At 48.6% G+C, this 20085-nt stretch overlaps 1 long non-coding RNA gene across 2 annotated transcripts in view; it reads left to right on the top strand.

Annotated features, from left to right (window-relative positions):
* Positions 1-19101, top strand: part of LOC139838646 (uncharacterized) — a 42800-nt gene extending 23699 nt beyond the window's left edge. Inside the window, exon 4 of one of the 2 annotated variants that reach the window (XR_011756328.1) lies at positions 18815-19101. This is a non-coding gene — a long non-coding RNA (uncharacterized lncRNA). The remainder of the gene's footprint in view (positions 1-18814) is intronic. The other variant, XR_011756327.1, reaches the window with a different exon arrangement.
* Positions 19102-20085: the final 984 nt, after the last annotated feature.

Below are 20085 nucleotides of genomic sequence, written 5' to 3'. Positions count from 1 at the left end.
CACACCTATTTGGTGGACCAAACCATTAGTAGGGTCTGAGTTGAGCTCAGTCATTAAACCGTTTTACTCAGTCAAATCTGTAACTTATAAAGTTTAAAAAGAGCAAAGAAGGCTCGTTTAATTACCTGACCAGGTTTTGTTGAGTTTGGTTGTCTATATCAAGGACATATATCATAGTAGGCTAAACCTTAGACATCAAACTCTGAAATAGCTAGTAAAATGTTACTCACCGAAGACAATGGTGTGATTGGAAAATATATCATCCATATTCTCGTTATTGTCCAAGCAATCAGGCCAGGTTTCACTGCTTATTACCGAGGGTATCCGGCGGCCTGGGCATCAGCCGGCCTGGATCCAGCGTAGCAATCTATCTGGATGCAAAACGTCTCTAAACCGCGGCTCCCTCGCCGGCCAGATGCGAGGTGATCGCTTAAGACAACAGATCTAGAGCAGTCACCCATTGTAATCGAACCGCATGGCACTGAGCGTAGACCACCATCCAGCCATGGCCCATGGAAAGCGGAGCCGCCCACGCCCATCGACCAGACACCGCGCAACAGCGCCTCTAGGCTCGCTCCACCAGATAAATCTTCTGCAGTAGTCAGCTGTGATCCCAATCACTCTCCTACCTATCCACTCTCTCATCGATGAGCTCAGAAGGATGCCGGTGGTGCATACGGCGGATGGAAAGTCAGCCGCCGATCACGGAAACATGAATCTGGTCAACGGTATCTGCCGAGCCATTGGCATGATGGCTGCGTCGCTGGTTCTCCATGGCATTTGGCCGCCGGCCGGTCGTCCTCGCTGAGCTGGGTTTTGCGGCGTGACCGCGCTGTAGCCTCGCGTGCCTGGCATCTTTGTAGGCTCGCTAGTCGTCCTCGCCGTGCTGGAGTTTCCGGCGTCACCGTGCTAGCTCGCGTGCCTGACATCTCGTAAGGCTGGCCAGTCGTCCTCGCCGTGTTGGCGTTTCCGGCTTGACCGCGTTATAGCCCTGGCTATCTCACGTTCCTAGCATCTTGGAAGGCTTGATCTGATGTAGGTCAATCTATGACTCTCATATAAAGACTCAGAAAGGCAAAACAAAGAGAACGTGTCAGCTCCGGTTCCTTTGTGAGAAGAACGTGTCACGCCCGGTACTTTACGAGAAATCACGACATAGGAAACCAGGAATACCAGCTTTGTGATAAGAACGACTTCGTGTCTGATCCGGTCGTCCGGATACTTGGGAGAAATCACGACATAGGAAACCACAAATACCAGCAACACCGACGGACGAAAACCAAGGAGACGGACGGACGGACCGAACCACGGAAACGCTTTTGCTTTTATTATTAGGTACTAGGACATTTGCCCGTGCTTCACTACGGTGAATATTTTGTAGGCAATGAAAAGATTAATGTGCCAAAGTCAACGACCATATTGATTTGTTGCACAGCGACGCGTGGTATGGCGACTCACCCGTGGGAGGGCGTGCGTACTTACTGTTTCGTTCACTTTGGATGGCATGATATGTAATTTCGATTAAAAAACATGGTCAATAAAAAACGGACGAACAAGAAGTCTTTGCTCGTGCGTTGCAATGAAATAAACGTCCAAAGTACTAAGTTCTAGGTAAAGCCGCAATCTGCGTGATGGCCATACCCGAGACCTTGGTGAGTCGCCACCCTCTCCTGTCTCGTCTCCGAACAATGAGACCTAGCGGGAGCCCCGACAAGAAGCCAGAATCAATCCTATACGCGGGAACATAATTTATAGCATCATGCAAGGAGAAAAGTAATCCAACATGTAAATAAAATGACGAACACTCCAACTACATGTAAAGAAATGGTGCACACTGTTGCCGCATCATGTAAATCAATGCATTGAAGATTTTGTATCTGATTTGCTTCATAGTGTCCTTAATTAATTCTACCTAGCCATGTGAGGAAACGGTTATGATACTTCTGGCCAGATACCACACCTATTTGGTGGACCAAACCATTAGTAGGGTCTGAGTTGAGCTCAGTCATTAAACCGTTTTACTCAGTCAAATCTGTAACTTATAAAGTTTAAAAAGAGCAAAGAAGGCTCGTTTAATTACCTGACCAGGTTTTGTTGAGTTTGGTTGTCTATATCAAGGACATATATCATAGTAGGCTAAACCTTAGACATCAAACTCTGAAATAGCTAGTAAAATGTTACTCACCGAAGACAATGGTGTGATTGGAAAATATATCATCCATATTCTCGTTATTGTCCAAGCAATCAGGCCAGGTTTCACTGCTTATTACCGAGGGTATCCTGCGGCCTGGGCATCAGCCGGCCTGGATCCAGCGTAGCAATCTATCTGGATGCAAAACGTCTCTAAACCGCGGCTCCCTCGCCGGCCAGATGCGAGGTGATCGCTTAAGACAACAGATCTAGAGCAGTCACCCATTGTAATCGAACCGCATGGCACTGAGCGTAGACCACCATCCAGCCATGGCCCATGGAAAGCGGAGCCGCCCACGCCCATCGACCAGACACCGCGCAACAGCGCCTCTAGGCTCGCTCCACCAGATAAATCTTCTGCAGTAGTCAGCTGTGATCCCAATCACTCTCCTACCTATCCACTCTCTCATCGATGAGCTCAGAAGGATGCCGGTGGTGCATACGGCGGATGGAAAGTCAGCCGCCGATCACGGAAACATGAATCTGGTCAACGGTATCTGCCGAGCCATTGGCATGATGGCTGCGTCGCTGGTTCTCCATGGCATTTGGCCGCCGGCCGGTCGTCCTCGCTGAGCTGGGTTTTGCGGCGTGACCGCGCTGTAGCCTCGCGTGCCTGGCATCTTTGTAGGCTCGCTAGTCGTCCTCGCCGTGCTGGAGTTTCCGGCGTCACCGTGCTAGCTCGCGTGCCTGACATCTCGTAAGGCTGGCCAGTCGTCCTCGCCGTGTTGGCGTTTCCGGCTTGACCGCGTTATAGCCCTGGCTATCTCACGTTCCTAGCATCTTGGAAGGCTTGATCTGATGTAGGTCAATCTATGACTCTCATATAAAGACTCAGAAAGGCAAAACAAAGAGAACGTGTCAGCTCCGGTTCCTTTGTGAGAAGAACGTGTCACGCCCCGGTACTTTACGAGAAATCACGACGTAGGAAACCAGGAATACCAGCTTTGTGATAAGAACGACTCGTGTCTGATCCGGTCGTCCGGATACTTGGGAGAAATCACGACATAGGAAACCACAAATACCAGCAACACTGACGGACGAAAACCAAGGAGACGGACGGACGGACCGAACCACGGAAACGCTTTTGCTTTTATTATTTGGTATAGATAGATATAGATATAGATTTTTAGGACCACCAAGCACATCAATGCATATATACATCGTTACTATTAAGGTTAGTCTTGAGAGTTAGAGGGAGCAGTGTGCATACATTTCCATGTCCGGGGTTGAAGCTCTTTGCTTTAGGTAGATTTCTCATCACAAAAAAGAAAGAATAAATGAATTTTTGTTTTGTCCACTACTATTAAAATTATTTTATTAAAGTATAGAGTAGCCTTGCGTATTATTCAACATGATCATGAAACAATTAAGAAGAGTAGCAATGCAAATGATTCAAGTGTAAACACCTATGGTAAACACTCCACATACTCTAGCAGAGTCGAATCTTATTCGGGGACGAAAACGTTTCGTCCTGCCCGCTCCCACTAGCGGCAGGGAGAAACGCTAGCTAAGCATCGCTGACCCCGTCCTCCATCCCCACCCTCCTCCCTCGCTAGCGCCGATGGATGTCGGGCAAAGCCCCAGGGCGCTGGCGGCGGCGAGGCCTCTTCTTTGCCCTCGTGCTGCGGTAGCGGCGCGGGCCGATGCATTCGCTGGGGGGGGATGCGGGTCAGGGGGTGCGGCGGTGCGGCTGCTCAATGGCGGTATTGATGCTCCATGTACAAGGCGTGCCCGCGGTGGTGGCGGCGCTCCACTGTGGCTGGCGGCAGGCGACGCACGCAGGTGCCCTGCTCGGACCGAGGCATGCCGATCCTGATCTGTCACGGGGTGACCGCGGCCATGCGGCGATGCAGCGTCGCCGGGCTGGGATCCTGGCGGGGCAAGGTAGTGCAGCCGTCTCCACCGTGATCTGGGCTAGGGCAGGGGCCCTAGTCCCTGCTTCTTGCCCTTCTGCCTCCGCCCCAGATCTATGGCGTGGGCAGCCATGGGGGTTGCTCGACGCCGATCTGGAAGGGGATACCTTCTCCGGTGTCTATCCGGTCTCTGGGGACCTCAAGGCGGTCACTTCTGGTGCTGCTTCTTAGTTTGTTGGTGCGCTCTGCTTGGCTCCTAGGGCGGCAGCTCTGGACGGTCGGTGGCGACGTCGATCGGAAGGTGGTGGAGCTCGTTGGTGTTGGTCGGTCTCCTTGGCCATGTGGACGGCAAGGAATCGGCAGAAGTCTTGCTGCGGCGTAGTGGTGCTCCGGCGCTCTGTGCGCCTGTCATGTTGGCGTCCCCACTGTTCTTCCTCTATGCGCCAGATCTGGCTCAGATAGTCCTCGGACTACCCGTTCCGCATCCTGGTCAATGTTGGTTCTGCGGTTCGGGCGAGGTTGGAGGCGCAATCCAGCAAGTCCTGGTGGGCGGACACCCTCGAGCCTGGTTGAGGAGAGAAGGGTCCCTCCTCCGACAGAAGTTTGGCGTGGTGGTCTTCGAGCCGGCTCTTCATCCCTTTGGTGTTGGCGCTTCTCCTCGTCGCTTGATCTCTATCTCCTTCCATTCGCGGCAGTTCTTGGTGGCTTGTCCAAGGTGGTCTTTTGATGGCGCTGCTTGGTGGAGTTCGGCTCTGCGTGCCTCTTTGTAGTTTCCTAAACAACACAGGTTGCACCATCTAGGGACGCAGGTTAATTACTGCAGGGGCACAATAGGACTTGGTGTTGTGCCTGTAGTTCTTAGAGGGCTTTGCTTTTCTTTTAAACTTGTTCAAGTTTGTGCTAGCAACACCGTTGTATCCTAGCCGGTTGAGGTCTTTATTAATTTAAAGTTGGGCTCTTTTGGCCTTTTATCTCAAAAAACATACTCTAGAAATTCCAGAACTAGCACTGAAAACAAGACTATGCCAAGATATTTATTAAACCATGTGTTTAAGAACGTTGTAAAAAATACTTTAGAATAACAAAGTAGTTAAGGACACATACATATACAGTACAATATATCTAAGTATGACTAAATTGGTCCATAGAGACATGTGATTTCATTTTTCTTGGATTTAGAGAGATTCATTTTAATGATAGATTTTAAAATTCAAGTTTTAAACGGAAAAAACTAATATAATGTTCATTGCAGACCATGGTTCAAATTACTACAATGAGTTTCTAGTGAGAGATCAAAATTGTATAAGAATAAAATTATATTCTGGAATACTTTTATATTGATAAGATGGTTAAGTAATATAAATACATATTAGTTCAAGTTGTATATGATCGAATGAGTTATAAACAAGTGAAAATATTCAGAATAATAAATAAAATCATTTTCTTAATAGCATAGTGTCATGTGCATGCATATATTCGAACAATAAATACTTTTTTATAGAAGGAGTATTTAATGTTAGAGTGAAAAAATGTACAATAATTTATTGTTAGACTACTTAGTAAATTATCTATTGAATAATGTTATTGTTTATTTTATACATTAATAAACCATCATCTACTAAAACATTGGATATTAGGCTTAGTATGGCACTAATGAAATTTATAATGATTATTATTAATTCTTTAAACTTAGAGCAACATCTAGAACATAAGCCTACTTTTTCTTTTGCAATTCTTGTGGATCAATTTAGCCATAAGCTGGGAGCCACAAGAGTGAAAAGCCAACCTCCCTCAATCCAAGCTGAAGTAGCTCATGCTTATCTTCTTTCTATCCGAAATCCTTACTCCTATCGAATCCACTCCCCGAGTCTTTCCGCTCAATGTCAACGATGTGAACCTCCTCCTAAACAACAAGCATGAGTTAAACATCATCCATTAGTTCGACTATGTGGTGTACAATTTGTCACCATCTTGGTAAGGGAGGCCAGTGACTCCTCATTAGAGACTTTGGATGTTCTACGGCTTCCTAAACCGTGATGGGAGCCGCCAGAGGTGAAACCCATCCTAGCAAATCGTGCTCCTCCATGACTTATTGGTATGTGTTTGCCCGACAACAAGTTTGTGAGAAGAACATTGGCCTTCCCAAGCGTCACCTAAATTATCTCTCCAAATTCTACCTCAGCCATGAGCTGCTTTTCAATGGTGACTTAGTGCATGAGAGTTGGTGGGCATGCCTCCTCGACGACTCGTGGGACCATGGTGGTAGCCATGGGATCCTACCTAAACAGATGCTCGCCACTAGCCCCGTCACATGTCCTGGGTACAAATCCTAAAAGAGTAATGTATGCATCTATTTCAGGGGCTGAGAATAAAACTAATCTGAACCTCACACACGATAACTAAAATCAAACTACCTGGTTTCTAGAGATCGTAAATTACTCAAACATATTGGTCATCACCACAAAGTAAGATAATATTGCAACCCAGCGTGGGATCCATGGTTGTGGAAGAAGACGTTGTGGAGCCGGCAACGGTGTTCAATGGGGCATAGACGATGGAAAATGCATTAGCTATAGGTATAGCATGTTTCGTGATCATGGTCTGCATTCCTTCTTTGGCATACCCGATCTTCTATGGCATTTGATAATATCTTGCCATCTTGGAAATAATGGAGATGAAAACTTCTCCTCTCAAATGGAGAGTTAACCGCTGAATGCCTGAGTGATAGGCTGAAGATAAGGTTGACTACTCCTCATGGTGAACGTGTATAGCTCATGCCAGTACCCTCATCTATTAATGCTCCTGACACTCCTAAGACTTTCATTATCTTTCGTTCACCTGTAAGCTAGCTCTTCATGTGTGGCAGGCCATTGACATCATTCTAGACCGCAACACCTTCACCCACATTTGGTCGGACAAACCACTGATATTGCTCTACATTCAGATGTTCGGATAACTATCATGCTACTTCTCCTCACGAAAATATGGGTATCATTAAATGTGATGGCATTTTTTAAAACATGAATGTGATGGCATTTAGTGTTGAGTCCCGTGTTTGGAGGAGGAATAGCAACAAACACATTTTCCTCCAGCTTGGCCATTTCCATGACATAGTTCATGATAATATGACCATCTTTGTCATAGAGGTTTCAACTTTCAATGCCAAGCCATAGTTCCAATAAGAGTTTCCAATTTTGATTAAAGATAAGTCATTAGTATGAATAAGCCTATAGATGGATGTTAACTAGTATTGAGCCCTACTATCCCATACACCACTTTTCTTTTCGATAAGGGAGCATCGACCCTACCTCTGCATCAATAGATGCACACGACTAGTTTTATTAAACAAAAGTACGAGTTCAACACAATTCAACCATTACAATGAAGCAAAAGGTAAAGTCGATACTAGTATCAACCAAAAGAAGACACGCCCTATAGAAAAGCTATCCATTTGCTATTCTATTAAGATGCAGCCACCTAGTAGCCTGGAAAAAGCAGTCCTGAGCTGTTGCGGTCAGAAACCCACCGGCGAGCAGCGACGGGCAACACAGTAGAGCCGGGAGGCTCCCAGGACTGCGGCTGGCCCTGGTCCCTCCGAGCGACGGCCCGCAAAGACTCGGCACGCACGTCCGATGCTGGTGCAAGGGCGTGCCACCTGACCTATACCTGGTCAGGAAGGTGATGGATGTGCCTCGCTTAGTTTCCTGCATGGCATACACGTAAACATTAAATACGAGCCTCGATCGGCTCTCAGGTTGTCCTGTGAATCGGCTCAAAGAGCCGATCCACCCATGATCCGTACGAGGTGTACGAATATATGGTGGTCCTGCTTGATTAAAATAAAGCTAAAACGACCTACTACGATTTAGGGTTTTCACCACAAAATCGGAACATCCTACTCGTGATTGAGCCTGGCGGCCTCGCACGGTGATCGTAAACCGACCCTAGACAAGGCCTAAAAACCAACACGAGATTGATCCCCGGAACATCCTGTCTAGGGCTAGCAAACTACACCCTACGCGCCACTGGATCCTTCAACCCGTTTGTAAGGCCTAACTATGCAGATATTAAACTAATCCTTGGAGAACAAAGAGCAATCATAACGGATCGGATCTACTAAATAATGATCAAGCGGGGTGCCGCCCTTACACCTAAGATAGGTGTAAGGGCGGCTAGACGTCTCAGGGTTGCACGACGACAGCATATGATACGATGAACAATGCTAACCCTAACACGTCTGAGATAACTACGTTGCTCGCCATCAAAAAGGCTTCAGTACGAGCAATGCATGAACAGCGAATAAACATGTACTGCCTAGATCGCAAGATGCGATCTAGACAGCATGATGCTTACCCGGAAGAAACCCTCGAGACAAGGGAGTTGGCGATGCGCCTAGATTGGTTTGTGGTGAACGTGATTGTTGTTTATTTCATAAACCCTAGTTACATATTTATAGTCCGTAGACTTTCTAACGTGGGAATAATCCCAACCGGGCACGAGCCAAACTCTATCTAATCGATACGTATCCTACTATATTACAAATACACTGGCGAACTAGCCCAAACTTTGCATATAAGGCCGATTCATGTATTCCTTCCATGTATATTCTTCAAGCCCATCTTGATCGCGGCCCACCTCTGACTCGGTCAAATTCTGGTGATAACACATGCCCCCCTGGTTTTGGAATTGATAATTCCAAAATCACTCTGCTTTTTCTTCGTCGGGTCATGTCGTGGCAGAACCGTCGCAGTATCCTTCATCATGATGCCTTGCCTCTTCCACTTCTGCGTGCCCTAGCAATTTTTTTCGTTGGGCACCACTTCCTCGGAAACTGCTATGGCATTGAATTTCCACTATATCCCCTTTTATTTAACCGCTCCAAACAGTTTGCTTCTTCATCCCCTTCGCATTAGCACTCCAAAAGCCCTCCTGCGCCACCATGTCTTCTTCCTCCTCTGCCTCATCGGGTCTTTCCACCCAATCCTCCTCCTCCCGCGAGCCGACGCCGGAGTGGAACCCGGAGGAGGCCCATGCGGCCAACATCCGCCGCGCCATCGAAGCCGGGGAGGAATCCAGTCACGATTTCTCCGTCTGGTCTGAGGACGACAAGTCCTCGACCGACGGGGAAAGTGACCTCCGCTTCCTTGCCGACGGGGAAACGGAGGAGGAGAGCGATGACGATCGCTTCTCCTGTGATGACTTCACCTCCCCCGAGGAGGAGGAGGAGGAGAAGGAGGAGGAGGACGACACCTCCTCCGACGAACCGTCGGCCAAGCGCTTCTGCCCCTGGCCGGGGAACCTCAGCGACTTCGACAGCGACGACGACGACGCTGACGAGGAGGACGAGGACAACGAGGGCCTGGCCAGCGGCCGCTGCAGCAGCGACGACGAGCCCGCCGGGAGTAGCGCCGACAGCGGCGACGACGGCGACGACGAGGGCAGCGACGGCCCGTAGATAGGACCCTTAGCATAGGATCAGCAGTAGTAGATGGGGTAATGTACCCCCTAGTATTTCCTTTTGAGAGCAATCAGCTCTTTATGTAAGAAATCCTATTTATCAATGAAGAATTTCCCCCAGTTTGATTTTGCCGATTTCCTTTAAGCTAATTTAGCCGATTCCCCCTCATACTGACTTTGCCGATTGTTCACTTATCCAATGCTCAATGAGCCGATAGCAACGCATCGGTTCTTCACAATCTATCCTTCAACTCTTCAACTGATGACTTTGAGATCTGGTGGATAATGTGGAAGACCCTTGCCTTCAAGAGAGCCCTTAAATTCCTCCCACCAGCTCCAGTGATCCTCTTCTGCGCGAACTCCCATTTTTGAAGAAGGTTGCGACGAAGGACCAGCCGATGACACCCCAATCGGCTTCTAAAACAGAGCATCTACCAGGCCAGCTGCCCCCCGAGCCTCAGTCAAGGCGAGAATAGCGGTGAGGATGCACAGATCAGACAAAGGGCTTTGAACTCAGGTAATTCTGAGACAGCCACCATGCCGAGCCAGCCAAACTTGCCCCCATCGATCGCCTCTTCTTCCGTTGAAAGCCGATATTGTAGACGAAACACCAACGGCTTAATGAGCAAAAGGCTGCCCTTCCATGCCAAAACTGACGCTTCTGACAGTACTGCTGAACTGGCGTAAAGGGTTGGAAGTCCTCGAAGAGAAAGTTCGGGCACCAAAATCGGCTCATTGCAGCTGAGGAAGCTCTCATTGTTCACTCCCTCAAGGAAGCAGAAGGCCTTGAAGCTGAACTGAAGACCGACTTGGTGAAAATCCGCGTCTTGAACACGCAGCGGGTAGATCCTGTGTAATTGTACTAGAGTCGACGGCTGTGCATCGACTTTGTTTCTTAGCTCTAAAGTCGATGTCCGTGCATCGGCTGTATACCATGAGAAAAAATTTTACTGGCCGATTTTTCTATCGGCCCCCAATATTTCACTGCACATGTATCGCACATGTTCATCTGATTAGGTGCCCCCCCGAGCCGAATCTGTCAGGTAACTGCGGATATCGGCTCTGTAGTTAGCCAAGGCACTGTATTTGAATGTCGGCTCCGTTAGGACTAATGTTGACTCTCATCAGCCGACGTAAAACCGCTGCTCATTAGATCGATGTTGAACACAGGCAGAACGTGTGGTGAAGATAATTTTGGCCGATTGCTGGAATCGGCCTCCACGTTGATTGAATCGCTCAATGAAGGTTTTGCAATGTTCCTCCATAGATCTTTGGGGCCGATCCCAAGGATCGGCCTTGCCACGTTTGTCCATAGGTTTGTTCTTGCTATACGGTCAGGCCGGTGGATAAGACCAGCCTAACCCCGTCCTTCGTCACGTCGATGCGCTCGCAGTCGTCCAAATTGATGCCTGAGAGTGGCTCTTGGCCTGTTGTCTCCCAAGCGTTCATGCCAGCCGTTGAAATCTCGGCTGAGTCATCTGCATGGACGACCTCTACTTCATCTCCATCCCACTGTATTACGCATTGGTGCATCGTGGATGGAATGCAACAGTTGGCGTGGATCCAATCTCTTCCTAGCAGGACAGCATAGGTGCTCTTGCATGGAGTATGGCATAATGTTGACTGCCGCTCCGGTGTCCACCAGCATCTTGTTGACAGGCTGCCCATCGATATAACCTCGCAAGTATAGGGCCTTCAGATGTCTGTAGCTTCTTTCTCGTGGCTTCTCAAAGATAACTGGCCGTGGGCCGCAGTCAAGTTGTGCCACAGGTGCTTCGTCTAATCCTGGAGCACTAAACTCCGTCGGAAGGATGAACACCATGTTTGTGTCAGCCGATGTTTCATCATCGGCTTTCTTTTGTCTGGGGCGCCACTCTTTCCTTTGTGGCCGACCTTCTTCGTCCAGGGTTCGCTGAATTTTAGCGGCCAGATCAGGTCGCGCCTTCCTCAACGTGTGCAGGTATAACCTTTCGGCTTCCTCCAAACCACGTAGTCGCTGAACCCTACGCTTTTGGGAACGGCTGAGTCCATCAGGGCACCACCTTGGCCGGTGGTACTTATCTTCTTCTTCTTCATCGTCTTCCAATTCCTCGAGGTCTTCCACCCGAGAGGACTCAGTGTGCTTGTTCCGAGGCGGGAGAGGCCCTAGACGTTTGAACACGGACACGTTAGCTGCATCCTTCCTCTTCTGTCTACATTCTGGACAGTTGCCGATTGTAGGCAATCGGCTCATTCCAGAATCCCAGCAGTGTCTGAAGAAGGGACAGTCCCAATGCCTATCCTCGTCGTCTTGCTCTCTTGACTTTTCCTTGGCATGGCGCTCATATCTCTCCTCGTCGCGATCATGCCGACGATGTCTCCTGGCGTCCCCAGCCAGACGATCTCTTTCACCATCGTCGTTGGGTCGTCGGCGTTGGTCATATTGACTCACATACTTGTTGAGGAGGTGATCAGAGAGAGGTCGCTGATGTCTCACATTCCTCACTTCTCCCTCTGTGATGTAGCGCTTGCCATCGTGACGGAGCCGATCACGTGAAACGGCTTCCTCTGTGTCCTTGCTATGAGAGCAGCTGCCCTCGTCTCCGTCCTTACCAGAGTGGTGTCCAGGTCCTACCATGTTGATATTGAACGAGAATCCTGGCTGGCACCCTCCAGGGTAAGTGCACTCCACCATGTTAACGGTGGGGAAAGGGTGTGTGTCGACTTTCATGGCGTACTGGCTGAAAATTAGACGCCCTTGTTCTATCGCCATTTGGACCTGCTGCCGCCACACCCTGCAGTCGTTGGTGGCATGGGTGAACGTGTTATGCCACTTGCAGTATGGCTTTCCATTCAGCTCCTGCGCCGTGGGGATCTTGTGGCCTTCGGGTACCTTTAGCTGCTTCTCCTTAAGTAAGAGGTCGAAAATCTGCTCAGCTTTGGTAACGTCGAAGTCAAACCCTCTGGGAGGACCTTGTGGCTTAACCCACTTGCAGGATGTAAGGGTATATTGCCCCTATGTGTGGTTTTGGTAATCAATGACAACCCCTATGGACTAATGTTTTCATTGAGTTTATATGAAGGAATATTCCATAGGTTCTACTTGTACTCCATGTGTTGGATTCAAGTATGTATGCCATGAAGATAAAGGTATACCTTGTGTATTGGCATCAAGATCATCGATTTGAAGATACATATGTGATATGATCAAGAAGAAGAAATGAAGATGGAGTTCTTATGTGGAACTCAATATTAGCCATGCTCTATCCTATGTGATAAGCAATGAATGATCAAGATCTTGAGAGCTTGATTCCAAGTAAAGAATTATTTATACACCTCAAGATAGTATGATGGAGTATGAGAAGATACAAGGTTGAGTTGGGCAAGTTCAAGTTGAGCATCTTGAGTGGATCACATACTTGAAGCTTGCCGTCCATTTGGTGATGATGGACATGTGAAGATGTGCATCAATAGAGCTTTCCCATCATGGTGTATGGGGGAGCATTTGTGAGTCTTCACAAAGCAACATTGATCAAATGAGGCATTCCGGCTTGAGTGAAGCTTGAAGAGTTATCATCAAGATCGAGTGGGATGCGCAAGGCAAAGGTATGGCCTTGCTAGGTTTTTCTTTTACCGGTCTCAAGGTGGATGTTGGGAGACCGGATTATAGGATAGATAGCCGCACTATCAAGAGGGGCTTTCGGTTGGGTAACTTGATCGCATCGTCTTAGGGAGCTCAATCCTTTGCATACTTTGCATATCCTTATTGCTTCTTGGTGTTTCTCTGTGTGAGGTTCTTGAGCTTGTTGCTAGCTTTACAACAAGCCCAAGTTCATCGAAAACGGAATCCGCATGCATCTTCTATTGCGTTTTCGAGTTTGGACGTCTTCACCGTTTCTTGACGGTGGGAGACTCCCTCTCTAAAAATCATCTAAAATGTTCTGTGAGGAGTCTCCATATTTCCAACAAAATTGGTTTCATGTCAATCGGAGTTCGGGAGCATTAGTTATCATAGTTTTTGTATAAACATGTTTTCCTGCTCACCCGGTCAGGGACCCGGTCGGACCGGCCCATGCGCCGGCCGGTTCCGGTCTGCCGCCCGGTCAGCCGGCCTCCCAACCGGCCTGCCCGGCGTGCCGGCCGGTCAACCGGGCGGCAACCGGGCTCCAAACGAAGAGCCAGCAGATCCGGTTGCCGACCGGTCAGCCGGCCTACAGACCGGGGAGTCCGGCGCTCGGCCCGGTCAACCGGGCGGCAACCGGGCGCCAAACGGATGTCCTCGGGGTCCGGCCTACCGACCGGTTTGGACCGGCTGGTCCGGTCTGTGGCCCGGTCTGACCGGGCCCTGGACCGGACGGCCCGGCCCCGGGCTCGGTTGACCGGCTTCCTCGACGGTTGACTCAGCCCAACTTTTTCCCAACGGTTATATTTGCTCTTGGGCTATAAATAACCCTTCTTCCACCTTGGGCTGAGTAGTTCTTCCCATTCTCTCTCCTCCATTGTTGCATTTGAAGAACTTGCTCTCTCTCTTGATTCCTCCCATAGTTCTTGCTAATTCTTGAGGGATCTAAGAGAGGAGATCTAGATCTACACTTCCACCAATCCATTTCTCCTCTATGTGAGGGGAACTCTTGGGATCTAGATCTTGGAGTCTTTTGTTGACTTTCCCCATTGTTCTTCCTCTCCAATCTCATCTTAGCATTTGTTGCTTGGGTGGGATTTGAGGGTGAAGGACTTGAACACCTCTAGTGTTCTTGCTTTGCATCATTGCATAGTGTTGAGCTCTCCACCACGATTAGTTCGAGTGAGAGACCGTGAGCTTGTTACTCTTGGAGGGAGACCTCCTAGTTGGCTTGGTGGTTGGTGCTCCGGTGATCTCTTCAAGAAGATTGTGAAGAGACCCGGGCTTCTCCTTCGTGGAGCTTGTGAAGTGGTTGTGGAGCTTGCCATCTCCGGAGCGGAGGAAAAGCTAACCATAAGGAAAGGGCCATTATCCTTCGTGGGTGTGGTTCGGAGAATAGGGTGAGCCTTCGTGGCGCGGGGAATCCTTCGTGGGACCTCCACTCCTCCAAACGTGACGTACCTTGTTGCAAAGCAAGGGAACACGGGAATACATCCTCGTCTCTGCGTGCCTCGGTTATTTCTATACCCGAGCTCTCTTTCCTTGTGATAGCCATCGTGCTTGAAGTACATATATCTTGCTATCACTTGTGCTACATATATCTTGTGCCTATCTTGCTTAGCTCTAGTTGCTATTGTTACACTTAGTTGAGCTTAGCATATTTAGGGTTTGTGCTTGTAAACTAAACGATAGTTTAATTCCACATTCTTACAAGACAAATCCGCAAGAGTTTGTAATTGCCTATTCACCCCCCCCCCCCTCTAGGCGACATCTCGATCTTTCACAGGACACGGGGCTTGCCCCCCGAGTCCATTCAGCCACTGCTACCTCTTGATCTCCCGCAGAGCCTTCGTCTTCATCTGCCTCAACCAGGACCACCGCACGCTTGAATTTATCCTGGTATACATCTGGGTGGCGCTGTTCATATACTGACAGCTTCTGCACCATGTGCGCTAGTGAAGGGTAGTCTGCTTGGGAGGCCACGTCCTTGATCGGTGATGCGAGACCCACCACCGCCAACTCGACTGCTTCTTTTTCAGTCACACGAGCCGAATAGCATCGGTTCCTAATGGTCCTGAAGCGCTGGACGTATTCTGACACTGTTTCTCCGCGCTTCTGACGTACTTGTGCTAAATCGGCAATGCCAGCCTCGGAAGCCTCTGAGTGATACTGCATGTGGAACTGCTCTTCCAACTGCTTCCAAGTCCGGATTGAGTCTGGTGGCAGCGATGTGTACCACCCGAAAGCCGATCCTGTGAGGGACTGTGCGAAGAACCTCACACGCAGCTCATCTGATGCTGAGATCGTGCCCAGCTATGCCAAATATCGGCTCACATGCTCGATGGAGCTGGAACCATCTGATCCATTAAACTTGGAGAAATCAGGGAGCCGATATTTGGGTGGTAGCGGGATCAACTCGTACTCGTTGGGGTACGGCTTGGAATAGCCGATTGTCCTCCTTTTCGGCACCATGCCAAACTGGTCTCTCAGGATGGTACTGATCTGATCCGCGGTGCTGGCTGCAGGAGTCGAACTCTGAAGATTCGCCGGAGTGGCATACTTAGCCAGCCATGCTTGCTTTTCCAGCTCTGAGCCAACTGCAGGAGCTGAGGTCTGGAGGTTTGTCGGAGTGGCATACTTAGCTAGCCACGTCTGCTTCTCAAGATCTGTTCCCGAAGTTCCTCCTGTTGTTCCAGAAGTCCCTGCTGTTGCAGTCTGGTTTGTGAGTGCCCGATTCTTTGCGATGCGGCACGTATGTGCACGTGTATCCGTGAGGGATCTCCTTAGGCGCCTCATGCAAGAACTGGTAGTCACTAGGGTCACCACCGATCTTGTAGACGACGTATGCCGGTCAATTCGGCACTTCTGGTGCTGCCAACGCGAATGGCAGCGGTGGACGGGACTGGAGTGGCATTTCTCCTTGGTAAGTCCCGGGAGCTGGTCCTGACGGAGAGTACTGATGCCTCATGATTTCCTGGATCACCCGAAGTGTTCACCAGGCTCTCAGAATGGCGGTGCAGCGAGTGAGCTACCATGAAGTTAATCTCCTGACGCAGGGACCTGGTGCGTTCTTCTGACGGGGCGGACAGGTCCACTCCATCGAGCGCGCCTTCAGGTGAGAACCCTTTCCACCTGATGCCATGTGAGCGGGTTCTGTGAAAAGAGCGGATGAGGTCGGCTTCGAGGATTGCTTTGACCTCGTCATACTTCTTCTTGAGCTCCTCGGTCAGATCCTCGTACGTGACTGGGGTGCCTTCCGCCATCTCAGATGTAGATGGCGATGCGGTTGATGTCGAAGATTGTCCCACCGGGCGTGCCAGAATGTGTTGCGGTCAGAAACCCACCGGCGAGCAGCGACGGGCAACACAGTAGAGCCGGGAGGCTCCCAGGACTGCGGCTGGCCCTGGTCCCTCCAAGCGACGGCCCGCAAAGACTCGGCACGCACGTCCGATGCTGGTGCAAGGGCGTGCCACCTGACCTATACCTGGTCAGGAAGGTGATGGATGTGCCTCGCTTAGTTTCCTGCATGGAATACACGTAAACATTAAATACGAGCCTCGATCGGCTCTCAGGTTGTCCTGTGAATCGGCTCAAAGAGCCGATCCACCCATGATCCGTACGAGGTGTACGAATATATGGTGGTCCTGCTTGATCAAAATAAAGCTAAAACGACCTACTACGATTTAGGGTTTTCACCACATAATCGGAACATCCTACTCGTGATTGAGCCTGGCGGCCTCGCACGGTGATCGTAAACCGACCCTAGACAAGGCCTAAAAACCAACACGAGGTTGATCCCTGGAACATCCTGTCTAGGGCTAGCAAACTACACCCTACGCGCCACTGGATCCTTCAACCCGTTTGTAAGGCCTAACTATGCAGATATTAAACTAATCCTTGGAGAATAAGGAGCAATCATAACGGATCGGATCTACTAGACGTCTCAGGGTTGCACGACGACAGCATATGATACGATGAACAATGCTAACCCTAACACGTCTGAGATAACTACGTTGCTCGCCATCAAAAAGGCTTCAGTACGAGCAACGCATGAACAGCGAATAAACATGTACTGCCTAGATCGCAAGATGCGATCTAGGCAGCATGATGCTTACCCGGAAGAAACCCTCGAGACAAGGGAGTTGGCGATGCGCCTAGATTGGTTTGTGGTGAACGTGATTGTTGTTTATTTCATAAACCCTAGATACATATTTATAGTTCGTAGACTTTCTAACGTGGGAATAATCCCAACCGGGCACGAGCCAAACTCTATCTAATCGATACGTATCCTACTATATTACAGATACACGGGCGAACTAGCCCAAACTTTGCATATAAGGCCGATTCATGTATTCCTTCCATGTATATTCTTCAAGCCCATCTTGATCGCGGCCCACCTCTGACTCGGTCAAATTCTGGTGATAACATGAGCAACCGCTAGCATCCGGTTGCATCCAGTAACCATGTCCTCTCGCAACTCCAGTGAAAGAAGGAAAGCCCATTGTTGAATCCAATGAGCAGCCCGCCGGATAACCTGCAAAAACTTAGTACCAGAATGCCTATTAAATAGTATAATATCATTGCGGCTTGTCCATATTGACCAACAAATCACAGAAACGCCAATGCGAATCTTTTGCTTATCAGTATTTGGTACTCCATTCAGCCATTTACCAACATATTAGTAACATTAGCTGGTGTAGGAATGTTATAAGAGAGGTATATCATACGTCAATTGTTTTTTGCAAATAGAAAGGCAATGAACAAATGGTTAACGGTCTCTGCAGAATCACAAAAGCAACATTTTTGGCACCCATTCCACTTCCGTTTAGCTAAATTGTCCTTCGTAAAAAGCACCTTATTACTAAGAAACCACATAAATATCTTAATTTTTAGGGGTGTCTTTAATTTCCTTAAATATTTACAGAGGAAGACAGTATGCCCATTCATTAAGTTAAGATACATAGACTTGACTGAAAAAACTCCGGAATCAGTAAGTTTCCAAATAAACTTATCAGATTCAGCTGATAGGGTAACTACCATTAGCCATTGACAGAGGTGCATCCATTGAAACCATTTATTGTCATTCAAACCTCTCCTAAAAGAAATATTTATAGGCACCATTGCAAATAATGTCGATAATAAAACATTTTTATGTTGCACAATATTATATAGCGCGGGATATTGTTGGGAGAGAGGCAAATCTCCCATCCAAATATCCTCCCAGAACCTCACACTTGTCCCATCCCCTATTTTGAAGTATCCTCTTTTAAAGAAGTCATTCGTAACTGATACGTCCAAAACGTATCTACTTTCCCGAACACTTTTGCTATTGTTTTGCCTCTAATTTGTGTATTTTGGATGCAACTAACACGGACTAACGCTGTTTTCAGCAGAACTGTTCTGGTGTCTCGTTTTTGTGCAGAAATCCAACTTTCAGGAAAATCCTCGGAATTTATGCACAAGGTCCTATTTTCCCAGAATATTGGCGGAGTCAGAAGGGCAAGCCTGGGGGGGCCCAGGGCCCCCAGACACTAGGCCGGTGCGGCCCAGGAGGGGGGCGCGCCGCCCTAGCGTCTGGCCCCCTCGGTCGGCCCCCGACGCCCTCCTTCGGACTACTTATTGCCTTCGACCTAAAAACGCACAGAGAGAAGTCGAAGTCGCCAGAAACCCTCCAGAACGCCGCGACAGCGCGAAACTCCGTCTCGGGAGCCAGAAGTCTCCGTTCTGGCACTCCGCCGGGACGGGGAATTGGAGGAGATCATCACCGCCATCACCACCGACGCCTCTCCATCGACCAGCCATGTTTCCCCCCATCCATGTGTGAGTAATTCCCCCGCTGTAGGCTGAAGGGGATGGTAGGGATTGGATGAGATTGGTCATGTAATAGCATAAGATTGTTAGGGCATAGTGCCTAGTGTCCGTAATTGGTACTTTGATGATATTGTTGCAACTTGTTATGCTTAATGCTTGTCACTAGGGCCCGAGTGCCATGATCTCAGATCTGAACATGTTATTGTTTCATCATGATATTCATTGTTTATGATCTTACCTGCAAGTTGTATACACATGTCGTTGTCCGGAACCAATGGCCCCGAAGTGACAGAAATCGGGACAACCGGAGGGGATGGTAGTGATGTGAGGATCACATGTGTTCACGGAGTGTTAATGCTTTGCTCCGGTACTCTATTAAAAGGAGTACCTTAATATCCAGTAGATTCCCTTGAGCCCCGGCTGCCACCGGCTGGTAGGACAAAAGATGTTGTGCAAGTTTCTCATTGCGAGCACGTACGACTATAATTGGAACACATGCCTATTGATTGCTTTGTACTTCGACACTGTTTTATTATTATCTGCAAATGCCCTGCTATGATTGTTACATGAGTTTATCTCATGCATGCAACGCCCGTTATCCGTCCCCGTGCCTACAGTATTTTAATCCTGATGTTTACTATAATCACTACTGCTGTCTTTGTTACTCTGCTGCTGTTATTCTACTACTGCTACTGTTATAAAACTGTTACTACTAATAAACTCTTGCGAGCAAGTCTGTTTCCAGGTGCAGCTGAATTGACAACTCCGCTGTTAAGGCTTTCAAGTATCCTTTGTCTCCCCTTGTGTCGAATCAATAAATTGGGTTTTACTACCCACGAAGACTGCTGCGATCCCCTATACTTGTGGGTTATCAAGACTATTTTCTGGCGCCGTTGTCGGGGAGCATAGCTTTATTTGGAAGTTCACTTGGATTGATATTGTTCGCTGCAAATTCTCCATCATGGGTAAACCTCGCGATCCTAAAGTCGCCATATTACCATCCACTACAAGAAAAGGTACAACTCTGAGTACCTCTGCTACACTTGATTCACCATCTGTGATAAGTCAACTTGTTTCACCGCCGCAAGCTTCACTTGCTGGTACTTCTGCTGAATCTGAAAACTCTTATAATATTGATAATGTTTCTGCTGTGCTTGATGATAGTGGTTCATT

Source organism: Lolium perenne, chromosome 3 (genome assembly GCF_019359855.2).
Source record: "Lolium perenne isolate Kyuss_39 chromosome 3, Kyuss_2.0, whole genome shotgun sequence".
NCBI classification, from domain to species: Eukaryota; Viridiplantae; Streptophyta; class Magnoliopsida; order Poales; family Poaceae; genus Lolium; species Lolium perenne.
Note: the sequence above shows the minus strand (reverse complement) of the source record. Positions and strands in the feature narration are given on the sequence as shown.